We start from the raw sequence: 6,231 nt of genomic DNA, 5'->3' as shown, positions 1-6,231 counted from the left end.
AATTCCATTTCAGGAATTATCTTTAGTCACTTCAACCAAATACCATAAAAACAGGAGTTTAAAAGTGGAATAAAAAACCCACCATTTGATCACTCACTGTAGACTTGGAAATGCTCAGTGAGAATCTACAGCAACTTAGTCCAACCCACATCTTTAAGTAAAGGGAGAAAGGCTCTAATCACAGTGGTTTTAAGACAGAGCATAAGCACAGGACAGTTCTTCCATCCAGAGAGCAGTTCACTTCTGAGAACTGAGTCCTGCCAGCTGAAATAAGGTTTAGCATATTTCATTCCTAAAGTTAAGGTTCATCCCAGGTATGCCTGGTACAAAAATTCTGTTTAATATTTACCTCCTATTTAAAACACAGCTTTTCATTTAATTCCATTTACAGAATATTTTCATTTCATTTCTTTCTTTAAAATTACTTAGTTCTCACGTGTTGTACGTCTAGGAATATTTTCTTCGAAAAATAGAAAAAAATTGATGATATCTTTGCAGCAGAAAACATTGGTTGATACAATTTTAAACCATCATGATATGGAAGGATTTTTTTGTCCCTCTCTAAGGTGGAAGAAGTATTTGGATCACACATCATTTACAATGAAATGCTTAGCATTTTTAAGATGCTTTCAATCAAGTTTGATCCTCAATTGCTTCTTCGTTGTAAACAGTAATTTTTCAGTGAAGGGAAAGTGTGTGTGCTATATCTACATGATGTTCAAACCCAGTTCCTACTAATGGCCAGGCTGAACTCCAGTAAATAATGTCCCGAATGATATTTTGCCGCCTTCTTTGGCACTTCATGAAATCTTACCATGATGAAGTGCTGAAACACAGAGATTTTCTCTTAGAGAGTGTCTCATGCTGTAACCCATCCCATGGATTTTATGCTGTAATTCTTATCTCTTTTAAAATTTGCTATCTTCTGTACAGTTTTCATGAACCTTTCTGTTACAGTAGTGAAAATCACAGATAAATGTCACTTTGTACAACTTTGAATTTACCCCAAGAGCTGAGAGAAAACTTGCTCCTATACTTCAATCCCAGTTTCTTCTATAGTCCAACTTTGTTTCTCTACCATCAAGCTTCTCCTTTGTTGCTGCTCCAAGCCCCGTCCAAGCTGACCTTGAATACTTTCAGGGATGGGATACCCACAACTTCTCTGGGCAACCTGTTCCAGTGTTCCAGCACTCCCACAGTAAAAAAGGCCTTCCTTGCATCTAATATGTGTAGGAAATAATAAATCTAGGCCCAGAAACTTAGAGTGCAAATTTGAAATTCTTTTGATTTGAAGCCCATTTTATATGAATACTGACTTACAGATGACTAAAAGATGTTGATGGGCATTTGAGCTGACAAGTTTTGAAAAAGTGCACGGAAATTAAAATTGAAACCAGTAAAATTAAAAACTTCTTGCCATTTTCTTTTTCCTCTCCTATTCAAAATTGCATATGTCAGATATCAGTGCTTCATGCAAACCTCTCAGATGCTCTCAGAGAAAAAGCTTTTCTTTCAGACTAAGAACACTAGTAGTAGTGAAAGTTTTTCTGGGCATCGGGGCAGCCCCTTCTCCTTGGATTTGTGTGCAGAATGCATTTTATCCCAACTGGAAAATTGATCCCAGCTGTGTTCTATTCATCATTCTTACTGCATCAGGCCTGAAGATTCTGTGAAAAGTAGCCTGTGGACCTTGATCATAGCTCATGCGAAACATGATGAGAGGTGATGGAGAAGTTGAGGGAGAGAATAAAGAGCATATGGCCCAGTAAGTATGGACACCAGAAAGTATTTCTTCATGTGATCCATAGCCTGAACAATTGTTTAGCAGCCTTTAAAGGCAGTGTTTGACAAACAGGGCTGAAGCAGATCTTCAAAATATCCAGGAGATCAAAATCCATTGAAGCAAATTCCCCTGGCCAGTCACCTTGCTGCTGCTGCTAATTCACCCTCCATACCAGCTGATCAGGCCTAAACAATGCTGCTGCAAAAATATTGTGAAAAAGGTAGGCACATTTTCACAGATGCAGGGAAAATCCCCTTGGATGATGATTCCAAGGCATAACTTGATGGAGCTTCAAGTTATGCAACCTTGTCTACTGGCAATATCTAAGTTGGTGAGTTCACCATCCATCAGCATCACTTTAGAAAATAAATGTTTGATCCCCCCCAAAAATATTCCATATGTTCTGTTTACCAGCTTCATTTCAACCAAGGAATAGGCTACATTCCATCCGCAAAGGGTTTATGATCCTATGTTTCTTTAAACTGTGATAATTCTTTATTTTTTTCTAAATCAGACACTGCCTATTCATAACATTCAGATGCCCATGGTAGGGGTGTAATTAAATTCACATGTTAAAACATATCCTTCTTGTTATCTTTTCTTTTAATTACTCACACGTAACATCAGTCTGAGAGCTGAAGAAAACCCCTTCATTTGCTGTTTGCCAAGTATCACCTACGTGATAAAAATGCTACTTGAGAAATCACACCCATTCATTGCCATGTAAACAACCTTTTCTTCATCATTAGGTATTTTGGTGAAGTGAATGATTAGAACATAAGCAAGGGCATTTGTTCAAGATGCTCCAGAAAGAGCTGTGGTCTGTTCTCTTCTTTGCTTCCTATGTTAGCACTGAGTTGCAAAAAATGAAAGATTACTAGGAAAAGTGTTACTTTTAGTCTAAATTCGTAAATGATGTTTGAAATACCCTGTTAAATGAAAAGGTGCTCTTTTAAATGATGGCATCTTAAGGGGAAAAGTCAGCTTTAAAGAGGTTTTGAGACAGTTGCTTCTGGAAAAAAAAAAAAAAAAAATTGGAGGCATCTAAGGTCTTTAGCCATCCCATCTTGAAGATTGGTTCAAAACACAGTTCCTTCATAGAGGAAGAAGAGAGGACCATAGAGGGCAACCCATTTGAAAATGGAGTTCTATTTCTTTCTGGTTGGGATTACCGGACACCATTTCTTGTGAAGTCGAGGGACTGCAGTTAGCTCTCCACTAATTTCCTTCCCTGAAATTCATCTGCATTTGCTCCTTTGTCTGGAGTCCTCATTTATTAGTATGCATAGATAGTATGCTCCATCAATGCATGAATAACAGAGGGGATAATGTGCCTTTTGCTACTTTCTTCTTTTGCTGCTCCATTTTGCTTGCTTTGTTCTTGCTTTCTGTCAAAGAAATGCTAGCAAAAGCCCTCCTCAAGTCTTGCTGTGAAGACAGACTGCCAGAAAGGTAGAGAAACTTCAGACATTTCCAAGACCCATGTAGCACGTGTCTTGGTCAATTTCTAGGCAGATCCTTTCTTCCAGCAGGACTTTTTTGCACCGTTAGCAAACACTGAACTGAATCCAATACAAAAGCAGTGGCTGGAGGAACCGTTCTCTTTTCATTTGAATGGTGATAAAAATGCGTATCAAATAAAAGCATTTTAGAGCAGCAGGAAGATTTTCTATGCAGCTAGCAAATCATAACAAGATGCCTATTCACCAGTTGGGTTCCTTTCGGAATTTACAAGAATTGCCGACAGAAAACACAGCTTAGTAAACTACCAATCTAAATCACAATATCTAGAAAGGTGACATGAAAAAGAGCAAGAGGAAGAAAACCAAAAAGAAAACCAAAGGAAGCCAGAAATAAGGCACAACCTCTCCTCCTTTTCTGCTTACTACAGTACCTTAGAAGTACCTTCAAGTTTCCTAACAGTCACAGAAGTAGAAAACTGTGCCAAGAACAATTGTGGAAAACTGTGGAAAACCCTTCTATCACAAGAGAAACATAGGGTTTGCTTTCACGACCATTAAATCTGCATGCAGTGCGTACGGTAAGGGTATGTTTTGTATATTCAAGAACAATTGAAAACTATTTCTGAATTGAAGGGACTGCTTTTTGTTTGTTATGAATGACTTGGCTAAATATGGCGCATGTTAAAATGCTGCAGAGATGTGGTTCATTTTAGAGATGCCAACTGCAAAGGAGGGAAGCATTTTGTGTGCTTAAGAAAGTCAAGTATTGGAGAGTGCTTTTGTTACTCCTTTAGAAGGTTAGAATATGCCGAAAAGATGCTAGCTGGGGACTTGCAATTAATGAATTATTTGCTGTAAGTAGGTCAAATGACATTACTTTCAAAAAGGAAAAGTAGTCTTATTCCACGTGCCAATTCTAAAGTAGATTAATAAGCCTTAAGCAGAAGATGGATATGAAGAGGGATATGACATCAAAGGTTAAGCAACACTGCTGACAGCAAAAGGCTTACCTGCTGCAGATACAGGAGACAAAATACTATTTTGACACAAACATTGCTATTCAGATGACAGTAAAATTCTGAGTGACAGCAAAATTTACTCAATCATGACAGTAAAATTTGCTTGCATCAAAATTTGCTAATCAATTCTTAGTGTAAGCTAAGCACCTTAAGCAAAGGGTAGTTCAAGCATAACTGGTATTTGATGGCAAAAAAGGCAACGTGGCCTGCGTTTCTCACTTCTACTCCATTCAAAAGCTTACTCTGTCTCAGATTCCTTTGGAGGGATACAAACGCAACCCGCGAAACTGCACGAAAACGATGATTTAAAGAAGGATAGATTAGAAAAATGGAATAATGGTTCATGTTCTTTTCCTTCCAACTGCTTTGTTTGCCCTTTGAATTTTTTGAAGTCCTTTCTGGTGTCACCATGGTTGCACTGCAGCAAGTGTTGGGCTGTAAGCTCTCCATATTGCCAGCTTCTGGACTGCCTTCAGAAAACTTCCCACTGGTTTTGTCTAGAAATCACAAGCAGTAGAGATGACAAAGACTGCAGAAACCTTCTCATCTCCTTCTAGAGCAAGACCATGTCTTTCACCCACTCTTAACTAGACAACTTTCATCAGCCATCAGGGAGTCTTATGTTCAAGAGCAAAGCAGTGACAGCTGTAAATGACAAAAAGCAGACTGAAATTCTCTTGGGACTCCAGCAGAGAGCAATGAAGGAGGTTGAATTCACCTTCTTGGGAAGTTCTAAAATGCACATTAACTTTAGGACAGGAGCTAAGCCATCGTAACCTTTGTTGAGTATGTCTGCATAGACAGAGTTTCCATCACTGCAGAAGCAATGTTATTTAACCCACGTTATCATCTCTAGCTGCTAAGCTGCACTTATTGCAAAGTATCTGCAACGTATCTTACAGGGTGGGCTTTTATGCGTAATCCCTGAGTAATACTGCAGAGAGAAGTATTTGGGGGCGGGGGTGGGAACCCCAACTTTAGGTTTTTCAACTAATGGTTCCATTTGAAAGTCAAAAAAGATGTCAAACCTTTCTTTCCTAGACGTATTACCAGCACAAACTGTACCAGAATTTATGACCCGTAACTGTACCGTGGATGCTCTTTGTCTGGACTATTCCTTAAGAAACAAAGTAATTCCAAAAGAAACAAAACTAGAAATAAAACAAAATTAGCCAAAGAATTGGCCTGGATTAGTTCCAAGGCTCTGTACTAAAGGCCAAAAGGCCAAACACGTGTAATAATAGTAACCAGTGGACTAAAAGTTAAAGCAATACAGCATTACTCAGTTCAAAGACATCTTGTGTACTAATGTTCTCACAGAAGACTGTCAAAACCTGTCTATTTTTGTGGGTTTGTTTTATCCATTTAGCTGTACCTTCTACTTCTCTCCACTGTCTGAGAACATTAATGATAAGGTTGGATGACCTCATGTAAACTTCTAGAAGTAAAGAAAGAGAAGCCAGTAAAGAAAGGCAAATTTGTTAATTGCAGGTGGAAAGAGGGAGGCCAACAAAAGAAAACAAAAGAACAGTACTAATGAAATGCTCCCCTGTCTTCTGTGAAAAGTAAAGGCACAGACAAGAAAGAACAAGTGCAAAATTCTCACTAGAGAAACGCACTTTATCTGACTAAAGTATTTTGCCGTACATTGCTTGCTGTTTTCTCATGCCAAACATATTAACCATTGAAGGTGTCCCTTTCCTCTCTCTGGAATACAGCTAGGAAGATGGCTGTGTCATTGCTGACAAGCTGCTATTCTCAGAGGTGTCCAGCTGAAAGTCCTAGATCAATTGATTTGCTCTGTCACTTTGATATGGCATGACTTACAGTTTCAGCACCTGAACTTGCCAGCCCTACAATTCTTTGCCCCTTGAATGGTTAGATAGGCTCCTTGGCAACTGGCATTTGTAAGGACATGAAACTATGCAGAATTTGCACCGTGAGATGATGCCAAATGAGTCACACC

Source organism: Ammospiza caudacuta, chromosome 5 (genome assembly GCF_027887145.1).
Source record: "Ammospiza caudacuta isolate bAmmCau1 chromosome 5, bAmmCau1.pri, whole genome shotgun sequence".
NCBI lineage: Eukaryota > Metazoa > Chordata > Aves > Passeriformes > Passerellidae > Ammospiza > Ammospiza caudacuta.
This window is presented reverse-complemented; position numbering follows the sequence as displayed.